At 37.2% G+C, this 25,570-nt stretch overlaps 1 protein-coding gene across 18 annotated transcripts in view; it reads left to right on the top strand.

Moving 5' to 3' along the window:
* Pmca (plasma membrane calcium-transporting ATPase 3) overlaps window positions 1-25,570 on the top strand; it is a 95,645-nt gene continuing 70,075 nt past the window's right edge. For 16 of the 18 annotated variants that reach the window (XR_012048359.1, XR_012048357.1, XR_012048355.1 and 13 more), the window contains exon 1: window positions 675-1,969. The gene's annotated coding sequence lies outside the window, so the exon portion shown is untranslated. The other 2 variants (XM_072909476.1, XM_072909466.1) reach the window with 2 other exon arrangements.

Here is a 25,570-nt window from a genome sequence, read left to right as displayed (position 1 = left end):
TGATCTCGGACAGGCCAAGGCCCCTTAGCCCCTCCCCGTCTTACACACTTTACTATCCGCGTTTCTCTTCCTCTTTCTCTCTCTTTCTCTCTTTTCTTTCCTTCTTTCTTTTTCCTGTATATGCGTATGTGCGTGTATATATATATTTCCATTTATTTTCCTCCTTCCCTTCTCGGTTACTCTATCTATATCTTTCGTTCGTTTCTCTGCCTGTGTTTCCCGGCCGGTTGTTCTCTCTCCTTTCATCGTCTACTTTCGTACACACGTCCACGCACATGCGTAATCGCCCCACGTAGAAACTCGCGGTACTGACAGACGTAAAGACAGAGAGACAGATAGATAGACCTGTCGTGTCAGTCTTCGTCGCGGCGGTGTACATACATATATATATATATATATATATATATATATATATATATATATACACGCATCATACACACACACACACACACGTGTACGCGAAGGTGCGCGCGCACAATCGGTGACCACAAGCAGATAGTGATAGCAGCGGGAAGCGAGCTAACCGGAGTATAAATCGTCGCGTTGTCATCGTCGTCGTGATTTTCGTCCTCGTCTCATTTGCCGTGTACCGTCAACGTCGATGCGCGAATGCCGTCGTCGCGACTCGCCGGTCGCCGTCGCCAGCGATAACACGCGTCATCATCATCGTAAGCCAGCAGCTTAGTCAGTGATCGGCGCTGCGGCTTTGCCTCTATATGAAAAGGGGCATCAAGGAGAAAAGGCTGCCCCGCACCGCCGTAGTCGCCGAGAACCACCACCTTCGTCGTCGCGTCGTCGCCGTCGCCGTCGCCGTCGCCGCCGGCGCAGTCGATACCCGCCAGTAGGGTGGGAGAGTGGGCCGACGGGACCACGAGGAACTCGAGTGCGCGACAGTCCCGCGCTCTCGGTGACGACGACAGAGTGGCATCCCCCGGGGTAAGAACGGTGTGGACGTCCAACACGTCTCGACAATTTCCGAGTTAGATCCACGCGGAATAAGTTAATCGAAACCCGCGAAAGTGCGTGAGCGTTTCCTCCTCCCCCCCCCCCTCGCCCCGCCCCCCGTCATTTTCGATTCAGCGCGCATCGGGCACTCCTTTCTTCCCCTTTTCTATCTCTTCGATTCTGTTTCGGATCGTGATGTGCGTGTGCGTGTGCGTATGCATGTGTGCATGTATGTACGTATATGTGTGTTTGTTCCGAATCTTCTCTCTTCCTCCGCTCCGAATTCTCTCTTTCTTTCTATCGCAATTCCGCCGGATTCGGTCTCTCTCCCAGGTGCCGCTCCGGACGTCGAAATCGCGCCGTCTTCGCCATCATCATCCATGGCAGTGGAGGTGGCGATGCTTGGCGGTGGTGGTAGCGGCGACGGCGGTGGTAGCGGCGGCGGCGGCGGCGGCGGCGGCGTCGTCGACGGCGGCGGTAGCGGCGACAAGCGGCGGCTCGCGGCGACACAGTGCCACCTCCTCGATTCTAGAGAATCGAGCGGTTGGTCGGTCGGTCGCGGAGCGCGAAAGGTGCGCGAGAATGCCCGAGAGAGCGGCTCGAAAGTGCGGATAAATGTGTCGGTCGCGTTACAAGACGTGAAGCGCGAGCGCGAGAATAGGAGAAAGAGCGAGGAAAAGAGTGGAGGAGAACGCGAGAGAGCTAGATAAAAAAAAAAAAAAAAAAAAAAAAAGAGAGAGAGAGAGAGAGAGAGAGAGAGAGGAGAGTGGGAGAGGGAGAACGCTCGCGAGCGCGCGCGCGCGCGCGCGCGGGGGCAACCGGAGGAGCGCACGGTAGAATGAGCGAGTTTATTTTTAGTGGCAGAAGGTGAAGAAGGCGGGCGAAGAGCACCGCGCGGAGTGGTATTAAGCGGCAGCACAGTGGCCCGATGAAGCGGCGTATGTGACATCGGGCTTTCCTCTCTCTTGCCACCGTCGAGGAGAAGAAGAGACACCTCGCAGACATCTTGCTGCCACCGTCCACGGTGAGTAGAGTATGTCGCCACACTGCCGTCGCCACCCCTACCCACCCTTCCTTGCCGTCACCCGCCGCCCTCCCGCCTCCACCTCTTTCTTCTCGCCCTCATCCTTCCCTTCCCCTCGTCGAGGATTGATTCGCCATTCCGCCCACCAGGACACGAGCCTCCACTATCTCCACCTCCACCTTCTCCTCCTCCTTTGCCTCTTTTCCCTCTGTATGTGTGTGTGTGTGTGTGTGTGTGTGTGTGTTGTGTGTGTGTGTGTGTGTTGTTCTCTTTCTTCTCTCTCTCTCTCTCTCTCTCTCTCTCTTTCTTTTTTTATTTAAATATATTTATTCCATTTTTTCCTGTTTATCTATTTGAAAGTATATTTTATACTTTTTCTCTATTTTTTTTCTTGCTTTCCTCTACTCATCCCCTTTTTACTACCCTCGATCGTGCCATTTATCCATCCATCCATCCATTTAGCTATCGGCACGTACACACACGCATACGAGCACGCACATACCCTTTTGTTGAGCACATTCTCTCTCTCTCTCTCTATCTATCTCTCTCTTTTCATCCTCTTTTTCTCTCTTCCTTTCATAGAAAATACTTCGGGGAAGTTCCTCGTCGTCGACCATCGTCCACTCCTCATCCCCACCAATTCACATCGCCCTCTCCGCTTCACCGTGGAGTTACGAAAATTATGTAACATGCGCTCGAGATCCGGGCGTTTCTTGTTCCGTTCTCCTATCTCATCTTCCTCTCCTCTGGATATCACAGTCCGTTTTCCTTCCCCCCTTTCTCTGCTCCCTCGCTGTTCCTCTCCCCCTGTGCTGTGCCGTTCTTCCGAACATTATTTCGGGAGTGCTAGCAGACCTGCCAGCGGACCCTGAGAGTGAGCGAGTGAAGAGAGAAAGAGACAGGCAGAGAAAGAGATAGATAGAGAAAGAGAGAGACAGAGAGAGAGAGAGAGAGAGAGAGAGAGAGAGGGAAGGAGAGAGAGTCTCGTATACATGACGCGTGCTCCGGGATCGGGCAAGCGCATTGTCGAAGAAAACCGTTTCGATTAGGGATGCAAACCGGTCGTGTGTGCGCCAGCACACGAGATACGCCGGCGCCGATTTTGCCGAGTTCACGAAGTCGCGAAATTCACTCTCGTCGTTATTCCATTTCGTCGAACCCTTTATGCCCCCGACATTCCGTCGTGCTTCTGTCGCGCAAATTCCTGTATAATGTCGCCCTTAACTCTCTGTGCCAAAATTTCCAAGAGCTGCTCGTGATCTCGACGAAGCTTCCTTACGTTCGAGATAAGACCAGCACTAACTCTCGAATCCTTTCGAATCCCGTTACGCGACGCAAACGTGAATCCGACGATGAATAAGAAAAAGAAAGGAGATCTACTGTATATAATCAATACATTATATTTTAGAAATCTTTTATTCAGAATTTTATGTTTGTAGAGAAAGAGAGAGAGAGAGAGAGAGAGAGAGAGAGAGAAAATACATTTTTTTTAAATTGTTTCTTTATAGTGCCACTTTGATTAAATCACTGATGTTAATAACGTTCACCTTCGAGTAAAGAATTATTGTAAACGGCTTTTAGGGATAAGATTTTACGGTTAACTAGGCAGTTTCGACTTTGAGAAAGAGAATGAAAGCGAATGGCCTTGATGATGTTGATTAATCTACACGTGTGTATCGCGTGTTTCATGTGCTCGTGATTGGTTCCACACCTTTACGTCGCGTGTGCATCTATCAAGCCTTTCGTTGGCTTCCGTTGGCATAGATCCCTCTGCAAAAGCGCGAGGTCCCTCTCGAGGGAGACTTTTTCCCTCTCTCGAAACAAGTATAAGAAAAGAGAGAGAGAGAGAGAGAGAGAGAGATCAAGCTTTTTTCCCTAAATTCGGCAAAAAGTGCGAGTTTCAGCTGCACTGGTCAGCTCCAACTGTGATACGCGTGAGGCACAGTCGAAGACTCGCCTTTGTCCCGCTTTCGTGGTATCGACCCGATACGGGTGACCTAGACTCACTTGCCGAGGAAATATACCCAACCTTTGACAGCCACTCGTTCTCTCGCCTGCTGGTTCGTTCGCTCGTTCGTTGGTTACGACGAAACCGGCCCGAAACGAATCGATAGAGGGTTGCCAATAATTACGCACGTGCGAAACTCGCGCGCACGACATCGACGAGGACGAGGACGAGGACGAGGACGAGGACGAGGACGAGGACGAGGACGAAGACGAAGACGAAGACGAAGACGAAGACGAAGACGAGGAAAAGTGCGTTCGCGCCGGGATAGGAAATGCTGAATGTGTAAGGAGGCCGTTAAGTTTATTTCGGTGCTGCCGACAACGGAATTTGGTATTGAACCGCTCGCACACCGTCCGACACCGCGCGCTCTCTTCTTCCCTCTTCTCGTCGTCGCGTCGCGTCGCGTCGCGGCGATTTAACGCGCGCTTGTCAAGGGGATGCTTATTTTTCTGCCAATCGTGGAGCATGAAAATGTTTGGCGGATTATATGTACCAACGTCTTGCTCGGTTGACCGAACCTCAATACCATCGGAGTATCTTTGCGAAATTTAAGGCACCTAATGCTTTTTCGGCCAAATGAATCCTCCGTCAAATAGAATTTTGACATTCGTATAATGACAGCTTTATAAATAGTTACGTAGAGGCGAGATCTTTTTTAACCTTGAACCTCGTGACGCTAGAAATGCGAGAGATTATTTACAAAAGAGCAATTTAGTTGTTAGAATGAAAACTGTGAAAATTTATATACATGTATATGTAAATCGCGCGAGAGCTGCGCAAATAAATTCATATCACAAGCAATCGGGCAGTGGCGAGTTAAAGATTTTCTAGTTTTTCTTCCGTAACATGTTCTAGAACTATAATGTTAACTAACATTAACGCTATCGTTACATCTTACACGCGAAGAAGTATGAGAAGAAAAATTATCCCGATTTTTTTTCCAATTAGATAATATCTACTTAAAGTTCATGCATTACAAAAGTATATTTTTCATATATTTTTAAATATATTTATTACTTGTGTATTAACTTTTCTTTTTATCAACAGACACACGCGATCGCATTGAATTCACGTACGGATACGGCAACAGCGAGACCGATTATTTATTTATTTATCCGCGACCAGCTTAATTGAGAATATTTCAGATTATCGGATTCCATCGATTAATAACTCGACCGATTCGGCTTTTTAATCGATGGATAGTTTGACGTCCGTTTTTTTCTGAATTTTTTTTTTCTTTCTTTAAATATATCTTTTAAAAATATAAAACAAGCTTGGAACGCGTTTCTCGCGACAGTCGCTTGTAAAATTAGGCAGGATAAACTTCCTAGCAGCACGCGTCGGGCGTATCTGCCAAAGTGTCAGAATGAGAAAGCGAGACGAAAATAATGATTTTTGCCGGGACGTGTGCCAAGATATACGAAGACCGATTAAGGGTTAATAACGTCGCCGGAATAACGACTATCGTCAAGTGTTCCCGGCTTGTTTATAGGATGTAGAATTGCGGCATAAGACTCTAAACCGCGCGGCTCACGTCTCGTTCCCGGGAGATGGTAAACCGAGCGTAGCGCTGCAAGTAGAAATAGACAGTCGCTGTCAGACGCGCGCCTCGCGTCTCGCGTCTCGCGTCTCGCGCTAGCAACCGAGCCATACTTGATCGATTAATCGACGTTGGATGCTCCTTTCATTCGGGAGTCGATCATCTTTTTCAATCCCGAGAATTTGCTGTTTCATATCTGATACATCTTCTTTTTTTAACACATTTTCATTATATTATTTCTATTTTCATATTTCTCTTTCATATCTTGATCTTAGATTTTACGCTAAAGGAACGTATCGGATATTATAGTATTTTTTTTTTTTTTTTTTTTTTTTTTTTGTCAAATATACTTGAATTATTGCAATCTTTTTTTTCTTTTTTTTTCTTCTTTTTTTGGTTAACGGAAATGGAAATAATTTGTGTTTCTGTACACAATATTTATAGCATTTGTATGTAAAGCATACGGTATTGTTTATCTTTCATAAAAGAATGCGATGTGTATTCTCGCTGGAAATATAACAGCTGATACGTTATCAGATAATAAAATTCATTCTCTTCAATTTTCAATTTTTATACGTCGTACATATGTTGTTATACATTTTTGAATTAGCTCCATTTATATATTGTACTATCGGAGATTGGTATTTATTCGTTTTACAATGTGTAGAATTTCGCGCACGGCTATTGTTTCTTCGTCTTTGATTGCGAATTATAAATAACACACTTGGCAATCTCTTTCCGCCATCGGGCTGTGAACCGGTTAAAAATACAATTCGTATAATATCTAATGGATATAAATACATCGAATAACGTTTATATCATCGTCGCCAATCGCTAACTATTATTTGTAACTCGCGTTGCAGAAGCGCGATGTACGTACACCACGCGATGTCACGTCTCGAGACGAGCCAATTCGTAACTCTGAGAGTGAATTTTTTTTTGGATACGATTCAGAGCAACGCGTTCAAGTGAGCTATGAATACCTCGAAAAGGATGCACACACCGCGAAATTTCAGATAAATTAACGTCCAGTTCAAGATTAACCAATCAACTTTTGTTATTTACTCTCGTGTCAAAATATTTAAAAAATATATACCTTTTTTCATATAAATATATATCATATTTTTTTTTAATTCATGTCAAAATTCTTTACAATTTTTAATATTTAATATAACTCTTAAATTTTTCATCGTTTCTCCTAAAGTAATCTCTGTATCTTTTATCCTTGAAAAAATACTTCAACTGACGTTTCGGAGACATCCCCTATATATATATATATATATATATATATATATATATACATTCGTTAATATAGGGTTCGATATTTACTCGCGGAATAAAGCGCGTGAGTTAAGCTCAAGGAAGTTTAGGGAAAAGAAGAGAGAGAGAGAGAGAGAGAGAGAGAAATAGGGAGAACAGAATGCTTCATCGACTCAGCGTCCTGTGTATGTATTTCTAGCCGCCAAACAGTGGAAGAGCACATTACACGTATCTTAGTTATTTTTAATCCCCGACGAGATACGTACATGTACCAGAGACCCCCGCCCCATTCTCCGCGCACCCCCTGAGTATTAAAAGTTACGTACCTGCTACCTAGTCAAATTTTTCGTCTCGGTGGTCCGCGACGAACACCAGACGATATAGTGGTTAAAAATACCGCGGATACACTTCCCCCGTAATTTCCGTACGACCGACCGGTATTTACGGCATAACTCGATGACCTGATCTCCCCTCCCCCTAAATCGAAACACCGCCGATCGTCACAAGAAGCGTTGAAACTAGCAAATCTCCCGATAAAACATGATTTATCGATTACATATTTTGTTATTAATTATTTATTATTACAATTTTCATCATAAAACACCATTTCCAATCTATCTTTAAATAATATAATTAATAAGAAAAAAAAGCAAATCACGGTATATTTTTTTAGAGAGATATCTTTTTATTATCGATAAGGTGCGATCTCTAAAAATATTAAAAAAATTATGAATATTTGAATTGAAGGAAAAGATTTTTTTTTTTAATTACAAGAAAAAATTTATATATTTAGAATTCAATAAACACGGAGAATCTGTTTTGTGTGGGAAGACTAGAACGCGATTTATTCGCGAAGCGGATTCATGAATGCTCGATTGTGAGACCGTTGAATTGAAGCATCTTAAAAATCCGTCTATCGCGTTATCGTTGAAATATTTCTCAGAATATCAGATAAATCCTTCGATTACGGGGTCTGCGATAGATAATTACTAGCGGAAAAATTAACGGAAGCACGAAGAGGTTCCTCGTTTATTTTTTCTTGTGCCGATAACCCGATTGAAAATTTTCGTTCTAAAGCAAAACACGCACATTCTATATAATATATGCATGGTACGTTAAAGAAACGCGCATTAATTATTGTTGGAACGTTTCACATGTCGCCTTGACCTTTCCTTACGAACTGATATCGAAGTCGTCGCTTCATAGGATATTTAATATCCAATAAGAGCACAAAAATACACATATACCTTACAACTTGGAACTTTGTTTCGTTCGTCTTTCGACAGGGGAAAAAAAAGACAGGAGATATATATATATACAGAATGTCCTGGAACCGTCGAGCATTCATTTAAATCGATTTTATATCGGCCGAAGAATTTGGAGGGCGGACAAGATCGTCTCGTAATTTTAGGCTATTGTGTACGTTTCCTCGCGAGCTCGAATCGATACCCGAAGGTAGGATTCCCTCGCGTTTTCGCAGCCGTGGCACACTTCCGCTTTCTGAGGGGTTAATGGACGTAGTTTAACACGTTTAGTCGCGAATGACAAACTTGTTAATGAACTGCGGTTGTTAGTGCAATTGTGGCGCGTTAAAAGTATTTAACGCCCATTTGTACGTGTATGTGTGTGTGTGTGTGTCTATATGTGCGTGTGTGTATATATGCGTACGTTCCTCCTTTCATCGTCAGACGATTGTTGTCGTTCATCTTGTTATTGTATCGCTTATGCGATTACGCATCGCGATTGAAAACGGGAGACGAATCGACACATTGTTTTCTCGTCATCCGCAGATATCGGTTCTCCTCTCCCTCGAAATATCTTGAACGCGGTTATTACCGGAATATTACTTTTGTGGTGGAAATTGTGATAAAATTTATTATTTTTCACTAGGGAAGAAAATTGCACTGGTTATTATTTTTAAATTATTATAGAGTAAACTCGGGTAAGATGGCCATAGTTTTTTAAAATGCAAAAAACATACTTTTATTTTCGTTATTTTTTAATAATGTTTGGCATATTATCTTCACTGAAGCTTAAATTACGTAATATTATCGAAATTAAAAAGAAAATATTTAATAGAAATTTTATATTATCAAAACAGTGCAACGTAATAAACATTGGCCATCTTACCCAACTTTTACGGAAAAGATGATCATAGTGACGAAAAGATGGCCATAGTATTTATAAAAAAATAGTGAAAACAAAAGTAAAAATTACAGGTCATATAACAATTTACATATCTTTATAATATGTCCAACGTCGATTACGATAGCTTAACTGTAATTTATTCGACGTTGTAACAGTTTTTAGTGGACAAATGAAAAACTTTGCGGGTAGTCAAAAGTAAAAATATGATAAAGATTCACAATATCGTTATTTCGAACAATGTATGCACATAAACTACTGTAAATATCGATTATCTTTGATAATGCATAGAAAAAAAGTAAGTGTCAAATCAAAACTTATATATACTCATATGAACGCATTGTTCATTGTTTTATATATACGCAACAATTTATAATCTTCTTAGAAGAATTTAAGAATCTTAAATTTCAACAATATTATAATCTTATTTCAATACTATAATTGTCATTTTAAGAATAAAATAATTATTTTAAAATTTCTAAATATTCTAAAAAAATTATAATCTTGGATTTGAACATGTGTTATTTTCTATCCAACATTTTTTCCTCTCCATTCAAGAAAATTATTCTTAAATGACAAGAATATATTTTTCTTGATTAAACTATATAAAATGTCTTCATCCAAGCAAATTTTCTTTATTTAACGCGATATAATCTCATTTCAAGCTTTACATATTGAAACTAAAGTTATTGTCAAAGTAAGAATATTCTTTTTTTCTGTGTGACTAAAAAAGCGCGCTATGTAGCAATTATTGAAAAAATTACAGCCTATGGCCATCATACCCTAGTTTACTCTATAATTCTACGAAATTTGCGCTTTGTATAATTTATCTAAAATCATATTGCAAAAAAAAAAAAAAAAAAATAGCCGCCATCTAGACGACCCTCGTCGGGTTGAGAGGGTTAAAATCCGGCGACTTCCTCGATTTTCTCGAGATTTACGACGATGGCAAAATTCGCCCGGATCAAGGCAACATGGTCTAATCGTCCGCTATTTTAATCCCGGTTACTAATAATACCGTCTATTTTGCCGTCCGCGGAGCTCGCTTTGGGGAGGAATCTTAATCGAAGTTAATACCCGCGAAGGCCGGTGTGCAACTTCAATTTCGAGGGAAACAGTGAATAATTGATTGGCGAATAAATCGATCATTCTCGATTGAAGATAAAGCCAGGGGCCCCGCGCATTCCCTCTGCTCTTCGTGTGCATCTCGTTAAGAAAAATTTTACATCCGCGTCTATAAATTGCCGGCCGTTGTGCTAAATTATTATTACATCTCTAACGGATGCGGCTTCCTGGTATATACGGAATGTTTCATTTTCACGCTTTTAACGACGGATTAGCAAAAATGAAGAGTCTAATACTGAAATGTTAATCTAAATGCTAATAGTTATCGAATCTTAAAGTATTTGAAAATAAAGTTTTCTAACAAATATTAACCGATAGTTTAAATTTAGTTTTTAATCTAAAATAGATTTTGTTATGATAAAATTTTAACTCGAAGGCAAGTTTGAATAATACTCTCTCTCACACACACACACACACAATGTTAAAGTTGAGAAGTCGATAAATAATGAGATCCCGCGATATTTTTGAAAAGATAAAATGTGTGTGTGTGTGTGTGTGTGTGTGTGTGTGTGAATTTACGTACTATAAAGTTATCAGAGATTATATTATTATCAATAAAGACGTTTTATATAAGAAGAACAGAGAAGGGGGGACTCGAATAATAAGGTGCAATCGATGATTGATAAATCCCAGGTCGATCGCTCAATTTAGTTTGCGTCAGCCTTTTCGCTTGTCGCTTGATTGTGTTTACACTTTGCCTCAGTAATCTGATATGTAGCACACGTGGATAAAATACAACATACTTAACCCGAATCAATTAGTTTCTAACGCATCCAGTCGATTCGTTCGAGTCGTCATTCTTGCAACGGTAGAGGAATGTTTGTCATGTGAAACGATCAATCATTCATCGTGATCGATCGTTGAATTTATAAAAATAAATTATTTTCCAACAATTTATAAGTGTACGTGTGTATGTTAAACTATGTAAAATCTGTAAATTAAAAAAGTAAAAAAAAAAGAGTAAATAAAAAAGGGCGAAAAATTTTCAACAGATATAATTTGTATATTAAATGATTTTTTCCATCGTTACAATTGTCTAAAAAAATAATGAATTATATATTAACTTTTCAATCTAATTTTGGGAAATTATTAAAAGACTCACTCTACTAAATTGATATTAAATTGGAAAATTAAATCAAATAAATTGAATAATTGTGACAGTTAAATATTGTATATAAATTTTCCGCATATGATACAAATGAAATTAATGCCTTTTTGATGTGACGTTAATACAGTGCGCATGCATTTTTCACGCGTGAACAATTATTTTGACAATAACACGATTATTCTCCGGTTGATTATCAATCCGCCACATCCAAGTTTATCTCTCTTTATTCGACTCGGGACCGCACGTGCCTTAGCTTTACCTCGAGATTACATATGTATACCGTGTGCTCTAAATTCTTCACGCGTTCCCGTGGCCGTCTCCGAAAATAGAAATTAATTTCACGCAATGCGTGCGCGTCGACGCGCGCCTGTTCAAATTTATTATGGAAATTATATCATATCTAGAATTTTTTTCTCCCTTTCCCTCTCGGCGCTTTTTCCCCATCCCCCTTTTTTTTCTATCCCTGTTTGTACGCGCGCATCATCGCGGTTCCTTGTTACTCTCGGTCTCCTTACAAAGTGACACGGTTAATGTATGTGTGTGCGTATACATATTTCTTTTTTCCTCGCTATTAAAACTTTTAAAAGCTGATAATTTATTTCTCGCGCGCGCGTTCTCGCAAGTTATTCTCGGCCGGGCTTTTTTCGCATTATTGTACCGATACACATGCGCATGTAATCCAATTTAACGTGTAAATAGGTGAGGTTATTTATACCCTTCACTTTTTACACATCGTGGCTGGATGCGTGTAAAAATAGGGAAGAGAGCCGATGCTGTCGGCAGGATCTTGCGTTAACTGTTAAAGGTATGCAACATTGTTGTACTATGTGCAACGATTAAAAGGCATCCACGCAAAGAGCGCGTTGTGTAGAAAAGATTACGGGGACGTACGATAAAAGTCCGTTAATCGTGCAGTGTCCAATTTTTATCCGTCATGTTTATCGATAATGTGTAACGAAACAGATTGACTGAAATTCAAGACGATTTAAACCCCAAAAATACACTTTTCTCCATGTTTCATATATCATACGTATAAATAAATTGTACCCTGCTTTTTTTCACTCCCAATAATATTTATTTATTTATTGATAATTATTTTAATATTTATTTATTTATTTATAATGTTAATTATTTTTCTATAAATTAGGAACATCATACTTGAATGTCAGAGAGGATATTTCAAATTATAATAAAATATTGTACATATTTAAAGAGAGAGAAATTGTGTGCATTATTTTCATTTTTTCAAATTGACAACCGACGCTTCTCTGCAAATATCGAAGTTGAAATATTATTTTTAACATTGGCTGGTACTTGATTTTTTTTTTTTTTTTTTTTTTTTAGTTTAGTAACATTTCTTTCGCTATTACAAAGTTTCGTTTTATTCAGAGTTATTTTTCTGACATTTACATCACTTTATGTCTACGATCTACGAATCTGTTTCGGTAAATTTAGCCGCATCAACCATGAGGCGTATAGTGCGAAGATATGCTTTTGACATTGTCGGTGATGTATAGTCCTCGTATGGCGAGAGATGTGAGAAGCCTCCTCGTTGGAGGAAGAGGCGACACGACTCAAAGCTAAATTGCATTATTTTCTCTCTCTCTCTCTCTCTCTCTTTCTCCGTTTGGTGTACATAAATATTATTTTATTATTGCGTGTCTCGTTCGCACACGCGCGAATAAAATGCTGACTCTGACACAAAAGAGATTTTGAATACATACCAGCACGTTAGAATACGAGTCACGATATGAATGACTTTTCCTCCCGTCAAACAAACGCCTCTGTTTGACAAACAATGTTGCAATGTCTGGATTCAGTTGTGATTTCGAATAATTTTCCATTACCTGTGAAATTTACGTAGGATATATGAGTTCGCGGTTGAATTTCGCGATAAACTTTTTCCCCTTTGTGTCCAGTCAGAGAGATTAATGTGGGATTAAAATAATAACGAAGAGAGCATTACGATATATCTACATTCATAATATTATATATATATATATATATATATATATATATATATATATATATATATATATATATATATATACAGCCATTGACAAAATTATTTAGGCACCCTTAAATTTTCCGTATTTCTTATTTTGTAAATACTAAAAAGATTAAAAAAAACTATCGATAACATCTTTAAAGCTGAAATTTCAAGCTTTAAAAAATGTTTTTTTAATTTTTCGCCCAGTATCGACAACATGTCTGAAAAATACAGATTTAGTTTCAAAATTATATACCTCGGCCAAAAATAATTGTAGGAAAGTTTAACAAAAAGCATTTTAAGAAATAAAACAATGTTCTTTTTTAAAGCACGGAACAAGGAAAATACAAAAATTTTTTAATATACCGATAATGCATTAAAGTTGCTCGGTAAAAAAATTTCTCTCGAAAAATTTAAGTCAAGTTCCATAAACTACAACATTTTGTCTACAAAATGCTTTTTTTTTTAAACTTTCCTAAACAATTTTTTCTGGCCGAGATACATAATTTTGAAACTAAATCTTTATTTTTCAGACATGTTGTCGATACTGGGCGAAAAATGATCGCAATATTAACACGAAAAATTAAAAAAACATTTTAAAGCTTGAAATTTCAGCTTTAAAGTGCTATCGATAGTTTTTAAAAAATTTTAAATCTTTTTAGTATTTATATACTATTAACAAAATAAGAAATACGGAAAATTTAAGGTTGCCTAATAATTTTGTCAATGGCTGTATCAATTATATTAAATGATATAAATTAAATTTCTCCCACGCGTTTGCGCGCGACAATTTTCACGAGCTGTGACGTTAAAACGATCGAGATGGATTTTTATTTCGCCCGCACAACTGTTGTTGTGTGTTGGGGATATAATGAGATCGAGGTGTATATTCCCCGCGTTCTTTGTCAAGCCACGAGCTTCGTCGTGTCAATGCATATTGCATTTTCTGCCGTTATATTGACATGACCTTTTAAAGGATTAATCGATATATGGTCGCCTCGCGCAATAAGGTGTTCCGTCGACGAGAGAGACAAGGGCCGCGAATGCCACCGCCGTCGCTCTCGATAGGAATTATCGTAGAATCAGGTCGCGACTATTATTTATCCCCTTTCCACCGTTCGGATTCGGGTCAATCGATCCGATATCGGTTACATACTTACATCGTTAACACTACGCGCTGTCGCTTTCTAGAAAGCCGCCACACGGCTTTATTTCAATCTCCTGCCGTGCCTATTTAATAATGTACCGAATGTGTGGCTTTGGACGTTCTGTTTTCTGTTTCTCTCGTATACTCATACTTTTCGATCTCCCGTAAATCGGTCGACTTTCAATCGAAGAGATGGCACTGAAAACATCAAGAATGTATATTCTTGTATGTAAATAACAAAGATTAAAATAATATTTGCTAAATTTGCATCAATGGCAAAAATGAAATGCGCAAGCATATATAGGATGTTCCTAAACGTGTGAAAAATTTCGAGGTGAGGGGGGGGGGGGTAATTTCTTGAAGAAAATTTTGTAGGTACATCAGTGTCCTAAACGGTATCGTTCTCAGGTTACAGGAGAGATATTCAAGATTTCAAAAAATATTTTGACAAAAACAAAATTATAAGAATTGTTGGAAATTACCACCTTCAGTCTCGATACATGAATCCGTTCTCCTTCTCATTGATTGACGAATATATTCAAAAATACCATACCACATGTGTATTATGTATATGATTGTTTCGCACGATACAATTCTGCGATTTCTTAAATCTTCAATATTTTCAGAGTGATAGAAACTAAGGATTTCAGATAATCTCAGAGAAGAAATCCAGACTTATTTACTATAATTTTATTTTGTTTCAATACATAGTTTTGGAAATCTCATTTTTTGATCTTGAACATCTTATAACTAAAAAACTATGCCGTTTAAAACACGATGTAAAAAACATACTTTTATTTTTGTTATTTTTTAATAGTGTTTGGCATATTATCTTCGCTGAAGCTTAAATTACGTAATAGTATCGAAATTAAAAGGAAAATATTTAACAGAAATTTTATATCATCAAAATAGTGCAACGTAAGCATTGGCCATCCTACTCAACTTTTAAGAAAAAGTAAACCTCGATTATCTTTGATAATGACTAAAAAAGCGCCCTTGTAGCGATTATTGAAAAAATTACAGCCTATGGCCATCAGACCCTAGTTTACCCTGTATGAATTCTTCAAGAAATTATCTAAAGTATCACCTCTCTTTCACACATGCTTATAAACACTCTGTATAATATAATATTATATGTTTATCAATCATTATATTTATTTTACAGTTGTAATAGTATGTGAAATCATCTATAATGTTTATTATCAAAACGCAATGACCTAGTCTTGAAAAATTGCTTCCATGTTGATTTCCATATAGAAAAGGAAAACCGTTGTTTCTATAAAATCTCTTTTATAATCTCAGCGATCTCGTTGAGAGCCGAAACGCGTTTCTTCCTGCGAGTTGCGAATGTCAATCGCGAGGACTTCCGGGAAAAGTCTCGCATCAAAGATCGACGCGATGCATTTTAATTAAATATGGCAACGATATCGCCTCTACCGGCTTCGCGTCGTTGCATAATTTCGCCGCCGTTGACACGCGATGCGATTGCACGGTAAGGCATAATATAATGTTTTTTATCATTATTTTTCCGCGATGAATGGTGTATACGTCAATGGTCAGGGTCGTCTAGTTATACATATGCGTGTAGACAGACAATTTCGATTTCCTTTGATAGACGGCGATGAGAAGAGAGGATAAATCAAAATCTATCAAAATTGTATATAAATAGATCTTTGTTACAAACCAAGCTTATGAATCGTCGGACAATAAATAAAATTCCTATTAAAGACTCGATTTGTTATTCCGAGAAATGTAGTTATAAAATTAAGCTACCTGTTCGAGGATACATCGGGCTCTTGTTGTATGATTTCTGATAAGATAATGAATTATCACAGAAGCATATTTTATCTAAATTTTTACCTCATCACTCGACTCATAAGTATCTCTGTACTTTTTTTATAGTATACGCGCTCTTTGAAAAAGATTTCCTGCATATTACCAGAATAAAGGATTAGAAGGTAAAAAAAAAAAAAAAAAAAACGCAGCATACACATCGTACGACTCTTTCTGTCCTTTCATTCCACAAACTCTGCCATTATGAATCCGGATACATGCATTCATATGCAATACACAGCAATTTCTCGGCCGACGATTATTACAAAGTACTCCTCAGCATCATTTCGCGTTCGCCTCGCGGAAAGAATATGTTGGCGTTATACGTATGATTGCCGTACGCAAAACCGCGATAAGGGTTTTGGTTCGTTTGCATTTTCCGAAGCAGATAATGCTGATTCATTTTTGAAACGAAAGACCTCTTTCTCCTCCAGTCTTTTTCCATAGTATGCAAATATATAGAACAAATAGAGATACCGATACTTCGAAGACAATATCTCGGGAATATATCAACGAATATTGACATTGTAAAATGATGTAAAATTATGAATGGAGATTCAGCATGAGACATTCAATATGAAAGGAAGAAAAGAATGTTGTCACAAAGATTGAAATAATATATTTAATAAAAAAGCAATATATACATCCATATTTTTAATAAGCACGTTACACAACAATATCATTTAAATAACTTTATTTATATTAACTCTAGTGGGTACAAATATGTACATGCATATACGTGTATATGTGTACGATAAGAAAAAGAGATTACACATACATTACAAGTACATTTTTTTCAAATAATATAAACTCTATCTCTTTATATGAGTATATTATATTACACAAAAAAAAGAATATTCTTATTTTGACAATATCTTTAGTCTTAATCGAAGATTATAATTTTCTTAGAGTTAAAATAATTATTTTATTCTTGAAATGACAATTGTAATATTAAAATGAGATTATAATATTGTTGAAATTTAAGATTTTTAAATTCTTCCAAGAAGATTAAAAATTTTTGCGTATATATGAAACCATAAACGCGTTTATATAAGTATACAAGTTTTGATTTGACACTTACTTTTTTCTGTGTATACATAAAAGCTATAGGCTTTCATACTCGTTCGCAAAATATTTGTTTCACTTTACTTCCACGTCTGATCTTTGGGATTTTATATAGTTACTAATAACAGATTTTAGTCACAATTTACAGAACATTGGCCTCTTACACAAAAAGAAAGAATATTCTTACTTTGACAATATCTTTAGTTTAAGAAAATTATTCTTAAATGACAAGAATATATTTTTCTTGATTAAACTATATAAAATGTCTTCATTCAAGCAAATTTTCCTTGTTTAACGCGATATAATCTCATTTCAAAATCTAAATCTTGAAATGCGATTATATCGCGTTAAACAAAGAAAATTTGCTTGGATGAAGACATTTTATATAGTTTAATCAAGAAAAATATATTCTTGTCATTTAAGAATAATTTTCTTGAATGGAGAGGAAAAAATGTTGGATAGAAGCAACACTTGTTCAAATCGAAGATTATAATTTTCTTAGAGTTAAAATAATGATTTTATTCTTGAAATGACAATTGTAATATTGAAATGAGATTATAATATTGTTGAAATTTAAGATTTTTAAATTCTTCCAAGAAGATTATAAATTTTTGCGTATACATGAAACCATGAACGCGTTCATATGAATATACAAGTTTTGATTTGACACTTACTTTTTTCTGTGTGTACTTCCTCAGAAATAAATTTCAATATTGATACTTTGGATGCTCGTAAATTGTTGAACTAATATCAACGTTCTATCGTATACTGAAAAAGTATAGCCTTCGGGGATTAGAAATGGTGTAATTTCGACGGGTTCGATTACGGTACTCGGCCACAGGCACAGCTGGCGTCGCGTTTCCATCGCGGGGAAAACCCGGGCGGAATCATTTTCGCGTGTCAATCGGAAATCGGAATCCGAGCTCGCTCCGAAATTATAGGTGTCTTCGATTCCCTGCTCGCTGACGAGATACCCTTCATCAGGATCGGATAACCGGTCGTCGCCGTCGCCATCGCCGCCGACGTCTTACAAACAGATACGCCCGCTTGTCAGAACGATTGACGTCAGATCGCGTCTTACGACAGCCCCGGTGAGTTTACATGACAATTATTTTAATGCGTTATCGTGGCGCGATGATAGCGCGGGTCTTTGGTATCTTGATTACCTGTCAAGAGTTTTATCGGCTCTCTTCGAGCAGCTCGTGCTCGCGTGAAAGAAGGTTATTTTCATTCGCCTTACTTTGCCTGACTTGCTATTCTAGGGAGTAAGCCCCCGTATGGTACTGTTATATAAATCCAAATCTCTCTAACCTTTAGAGACCTCTAGTTTTACCATGGCCGATGACGAGCCTACGAACGGCCGGCCCGAGTCGATTATCGGATACTATACCATGTCAGAGCAAGTAGACGACTAATGGTCGTGCAATCGTTTTATGGTAATTAACAATTCTCGTATGAATATCCAGTTTTCGGTCGTTCGTCAATCAAATCGCATAAATTCAAACGTTTCTGATTATCAATGACATTTATGTCGAAATTGTGTCATTCAATGAGATTGACTATAGTCTCGCTGGAAACATATACAGAAAAAAAGTAAGTGTCAAATCAAAACTTGTATACTCATATGAACGCGTTCATTGTTTCATATATACGCAAAAATTTATAATCTTCTTGGAAGAATTTAAAAATCTTAAATTTCAACGATATTATAATCTCATTTCAATATTACAATTGTCATTTCAAGAATAAAATAATTATTTTAAAATTTCTAAATATTCTAAAAAAATTATAATCTTGGATTTGAACATGTGTTATTTTCTATCCAACATTTTTTCCTCTCCATTCAAGAAAATTATTCTTATAATAACAAGAATATATTAACGCGATATAATCTCATTTCAAGATTTAGATTTTGAAACTAAAGATATTGTCAAAATAAGAATATTCTTTTTTTTCTGTGTGAGAGGCCAATGTGATCTGTAAATTGTGACTCAAATCTGTTATTAATTACTAAATAAAATCCCAAAGATCAGACGCGTAAGTAAAGTGAAACAAATATTTTGCAAACGAGTATGAAAGCCTGTAGCTTTTATGTATAGGCGTTACGTTTTGATACAAATTGAATGAAAAATTTATTAGATTTATTCATCTGCATATTAAACATTAATTAACGAGTTCAGAAACAATGCTAAAAAAATTATAGTTGTTATGGTATTAATAGCACTTTTGAGATTCCTTATATTTTGTCCAATGTATTACAAAAGTTTAGCACATAAGCTCCTTTTCTACTTTACTCAAAGTATTAACTATTATTAATGGATATTTTTCCTCTGATCTGTGATACTGTATCTTACATCTATATGCAAATTAGAAATGTCCTGACCTAATTTCGGCGCTACAGTAGTGTAGGTCGACGTGCATAGATGAGTAGTGTAGACCGATGACTGATATCCTATCCGCACCCCTCGACAATTAAAATTTCTTTTATCAACAAGATGATCTTTCATTTCGAAAGAATATATCATTATATTATTTCTGAATAATAAATAAAAAATTTCTTAATAAATAAATATTATATATTTATTTCAACTAATAATAATATATAATAACATAATACAATTTTTCGCGTAATGGAAAATCTCATTTGATGGAAAATGATGATTCTAGTATTCCTCAGAGGATATAATATACGCTCTTATTGCTCCATTATATTTTAATTAATATAGTTAAGACCACAATGTAATAATACAATACAAATTAGATTACGTAAAATTAAATTTACACAATGGCGATTTCAAAGCTAGAAGGATTCCGGTTCATCGATCGAACATACTAAATCATTATAAAGAAGAATTCTCGGAAAACAGGAACACGCGACGACGTCAGTGCTTACGTCGATATTCTTAATTAACTGACTCGATTGTTTATCGTTACGACAATTTAAACAGATCTCAGAATTCAAATACGCAAACATGAAATCTGACGCGGAAACATTAATTTCGGTAAATAAATTACTAATCGCGAACTACGCGTGTGTAAAGCTCTTGAATTAATTATTACACGCTTCGTTTCGCATCGCGAAATTTTTCCCGATAAATGATCGCTAGTGGCGCTTAATTAATTAATATTAATCACACGCCGTCGACGATACTGTCCCTTCTCTCTTATGACCTATAAACACACTTTTGAATCTTCATGAATAATCGATTAATCGCAAAGTCGTTACGCGAAACTCGGTACTCGGTTCGTACAAAAATAAAAAACAAAAAATGCAACAATGTAAAACGCTGTCGAATTAATGGCGATCGGATATCATGGATTCATGAATCGCACAGATGTTCGTTAACATAATTATAAAGCGCGACTGTACTCCGGAGTTATGGCCGCAATTAGTCACGGGAAATGAATGCCGCCGATGACGATTCATGGACGGACGGATCGTGACGTAAGAGTTGGAGATTAAAGCGCTACGCGAGCGGCTCTATTAAATGTCAAAACTGCATCTAAATATACGCGCGCATACAAGAGTAATATGTGAATGCGAATAAATATACAAATAAGTGTGTCGGAATCGATTTCTCAAATCGAAACGAAAATTATTATTCATTTCGCTCCGTTTCGGAACAAAACTGTTACATGAATAGGATAATTCTTTGAATCGTTAAATTGAATTTTAATTGCACGGCGAAATCGAAATTTATATAAATAAAGTTTTTTTATTTAAACTAGACAAGGAATATAGAGAAAATACTTCAAATCATAATACAAGAATTTTAAGAATACGGAAATATCGTGTTTCCGTTAAACATCTTGTTTCTGATACAAATTTATATGCGATATCCTGAAAAAAATATTATTATCAAAAAAATAATTTGGAGATTACGATCGGTAATTTCAACCTTCTCAATGATGTCCGATAAGTGATGTCATTGCGATAAGTCGACCTAAACGAGATAGATTGCGAGCGTAACACTTTTTTTTCGTTTCTCAATAAGCTACGTTTTTTATCGCGATTATACATTAATTTCATAATTTAATTAAAATCATATTATACGATTATGCTATCTAATAATCGTGCAACAATCTTGTGCAACAAAGTAATGAATGTCTTATCACTGCTCTGCTACTTCTTTCTTCACTAGATATCATTAGGATGTTAACGGACTTGCGTTATAGCTACAGTTGGATAACATTTATACAAGAGAATCTAATTTTTAATCTTTTGTGTATTTAATATATTTCTTAGATATACAGGGTGTCCGGTAATTACCGCCCCATCTCTCTAGGGCAGATAGAGCAGGTCAAACTGAACATAAATGTCCTCTACCATTTTGCGATTTGCGCAATAATTATTCAAATATTAATTAAAAACTCTCAGCGTATGAGCGCGCGCCGTATATAGCACTTAGCATGCGCTGAACGTTTTTAATTAATATTTTAATAATTATTGCAAAAATCGCAAAATGGTAGAGGACTTTTATGTTCAGTTTGACTTGTTCTATCAGCCCTAGAGGGGTGGGGCGATTATTACCGGACACCCTGTATATAAATGTACATACATACGTATGTTGTTTTTTTTTTTTTTTTTTTTTTTTTTATGAGATAATTAGACATAACTAATGGGGAATGCTATTTCAGAGTATGATAATATTGAAGTTGGGAACGTGGATTTTCGTTGTAGAACATCCTGTATAAATGGCGCACGAATGGGTGCGCCAGCGGCAGTTCGACAGAGTTAGAGCTCACGCACGAAGACAGCGCGACGCTATTTTTAATCACGAGCGAGCCTGCTAAATGGAATTACTTTGTCTTTTGCCGTTCCGCGAAATGCATCCACCGTTAATTCGCGCATAAAAACCCGATGACATTTTCATGCGAATTTATAGCGACTTTGAAAAATAACGCGTCAGGAAGGGTACGTTCGAGCCCGTGAATTTTCGGAGCAGAGCTTTTATTTTTGCATGATGGAAACACATTTGCGTTGAATACTCTTCTGATATCCTCCTCGTTATCACTTTGGTCGGTTTGTTTGAAAAATTTCGAATTCATAAACGCTTAACGTCATATATTTAAATATCCCATATACATGTTATTTGTGTGTAATTTTGTTTAGATATTTTTTTCCCGATATTTATTATCGCTTTTAGCGATTTGGAAAAATTAATTATGTAATCGTGTTACATATAATCATGTTAGTTATGTAACAATTTCAATCTCAAATATTCGTCGCATAATGTCTGTATCTACTCGTTTCTAGATGTTTTAAGTATCTTTTCTTCTCAATCTTTTAATTAAGAAAATTGATTGACTCATCTCATGAATGAATGAATCACTCGAAATTTGGTAAAGGTCTTTAATTTAACGAACCAAGTTTTGAGATTACAGTTTGATTAGATTATGAGACGAATCTAATTAAGTTTTAAACACTTTTGAAAATATTAAATTGAGTTCTTTGATTTAACGTTCGTTGATATACCTAATTCTTTTTTTTTTTATTTCAATCTTTGTACAAAGTAATTGTACAGATAAATCACTTATCTCTACTTGTATCTTATTTATCTTCTCAAAGTCCATAGCAAATAAAAAAATAGTAAGCAGTAAGACGTCAGATCGACATTTTTTATTTGCTTATTACTTACGTCTGACTGGTTACGTTATTCTATGTGTCACTGGCTTAATCTATCAGTAACACACAATGTATTTGACGTCAGCAGATACAGCCAAAATATTTTACGAGGAACTGTGATAAAGGAGAATGAGAGAAGACGGGAGATAATGCAGTTTTATTCGAGCACTTTCTCTGTCTTATTTTCGTTACAATTCCTTCACTTTACTTCTCTCTCTCTCTCTCTCTGCCTGTTTCTTCCTTTTTTTCTCTTTATCAGTGATATGAAATTGTTTTCTTTGTTTCTACGGAAAGCTTATATTATCACGAGGGCAATCGTATCCCAAGGAAGAGCAGAGAAAGAAAAAGCAATCGGGAGATGAAAAGAAATGTTCCTTCCTAAGCACATCTTACGCAAAATGAGCGGGGGATGACTGTGCAACCTTGATCATTATCCGAAACGATCCTTGCAAACGACATCGTGACGAGCGAAAATCCGTGCGAAATTGATTAAATTTACGTAGTTAAAACAGCCGATCTCACCCTTTGTCGCTTCCTAATTTCGCTTCTGGAAAGACGAAATGAATCGCTTGAAGGATCAAAAAGTCGTTGAAAAAATACAGTGTCCTCGCAACGCGTTTTATTTCTATCTAAAAAAGCGCAAAGAAAGATAGGGTAAACTAGACTACGGATGGTAGACATAGGCTGTAATTTTTTCAATAATCGCTATATATCAAAGATAATCGATATTTACAGTAATTTATGTGCATACACTATTCGAAATAACGATATTGCGAATCTTATATCATACTTTTACTTTTGACTATCCGCAAAGTTTTTCATGTGTCCCCTAAAAACTGTTACAACGTCGAATAAATTACAGTTAAGCTATCGTAATCGACGTTAGACATATTACAAAGATACGTAAATTGTTATATGACCTATAATTTTTATTTTCGTTTTCACTATTTTTTTATAAATACTATGGCCATCTTTCCGTCACTATGATCATCTTTTCCTCAAAAGTTGGGTAAGATGGCCAATGCTTACGTTGTGCTATTTTGATAATATAAAATTTCTATTAAATATTTTCCTTTTAATTTCGATAATATCACGTAATTGAAGCTTCAGTGAAGATGATATGTCAAACACTATTAAGAAATAACAAAAATAAAATTATGTTTTTTGCATTTTAAAAAACTATGGCCATCTTACCCGAGTCTATCCTATACGTTTATACGTTCGATTGTGCAAACCGCAAAATATCGTGCAAAACAAACGGAGATCTTGTCAACCGTTTTTGGGGAAAAGTGAGTCAGCGCTGGTGACGGGAGGGAAAGGGAGGAGGGTTGATGAAACAATTTTCCGCGACACTACACACCTCACCGAATTTTCCGACAGGCCAACAAACACCGCAGGATCCGCACCGCAGAATCCGATAGCATGCGAGAATGGATACTCTATGTCGCGTCTCTTGGCTTGTAAAAGAGACGCGCCGGTGCGTGTATTAGCGGCGATTACGTTACACGTGCGCGCGTGAGAGAGAGAGAGAGAGAGAGAGAGAAAGGGGGGAGGAGAGGTTCTATCCTTGTCTCACTGACGATTGGCACGCGTGCTTTGACCAGCAACGATACATTCTCTCTGTCTTTCTTGTCTTTCTCCCTTTCTTTCTCTCTCTCTCTCTCTCTCTCTCTCTCTCTCTCTCTCTCTCGATATAGTTACGTTGCAGTGTCGTGCGGTAAGAAGGGAAAAAAACCAAAAAAATAGAGATGTTGAATGATTAAATGGATGTTTATTTCATTTAAAGATAAGAATCTGAAGATAATAACTATCAATACTAATTTTCATATTATACGGAGATTGATAATTTTTTTCATTTTTATCGGAATCAGCTTAATACTTTTCAATGAATCGCTCTTTTTTTTTTAGACATTGTTTAAATTTTCTCGAGAAAAAAATACTATGGAAAAAAAAAAGAAATATAGTTTTACAGAAACTTGAAAGGTTTTCCCATCGAGAAAACTGACGATTCGACTGGAATTTTCTCATCGTACTCACAAGATACTGGCATTGTTGAAGATAAACGAGCATTGTGTTAAAATATTGAAATGTGGTAAAGTGGGATGATGTAATGTCAACGGCCGTAGTTAAAGAGAGACGTCACATGGCTTCAATCGACTATACGTACGTTCCTGCGTGTGTCGGCTGTAACGCGGTTGATTACGCGACGCGGGACGGAAGTGTTCCGGACGGACGGCATCCGCAGTCCCACGTGGAGTCGTAGAAAGGTCGGATCGTCGCGCGCGGAGATAATATTACACGTGTGTAAGCTACGCGAGCGTGTATGTGTGCACACGTGCTATTCGATAGCAGGTAAGCGCGATCGATATATAACCTGGTCGCTGGGTGAAATATGAAGATGCGTAATGGGAGTAAGGCAAAAACAAATAAATAAAAAAAGAAGAAAAGGGAGAGGAGAGTGAGAGACTACAACGAGTGCGCGTGCGCGCGCTCGATCGTGGATTGCCCGAGCGATCGATGATGCGTGACATTTTATCGTGCGTAACACATGACATCGCGGGCATGTATGTAGATGTGTCACGCGCGACACAACTCTCGAGATAACGCACCTCCATTCGTATAACTCTAATCTTCCATTGCTTTTAAGCAAAGTGAATTAAGCGGATTAATCATTCAAGCGAATTAGCAGTAATCTCCTCAATTTGGATAAAGACTTTGATTGCTTTAATGGGAACCGCCTCGTTTCATAGTCCA

Source organism: Anoplolepis gracilipes, chromosome 2 (assembly GCF_047496725.1).
Source record: "Anoplolepis gracilipes chromosome 2, ASM4749672v1, whole genome shotgun sequence".
Classification (NCBI taxonomy): domain Eukaryota; kingdom Metazoa; phylum Arthropoda; class Insecta; order Hymenoptera; family Formicidae; genus Anoplolepis; species Anoplolepis gracilipes.
Note: the sequence above shows the minus strand (reverse complement) of the source record. Positions and strands in the feature narration are given on the sequence as shown.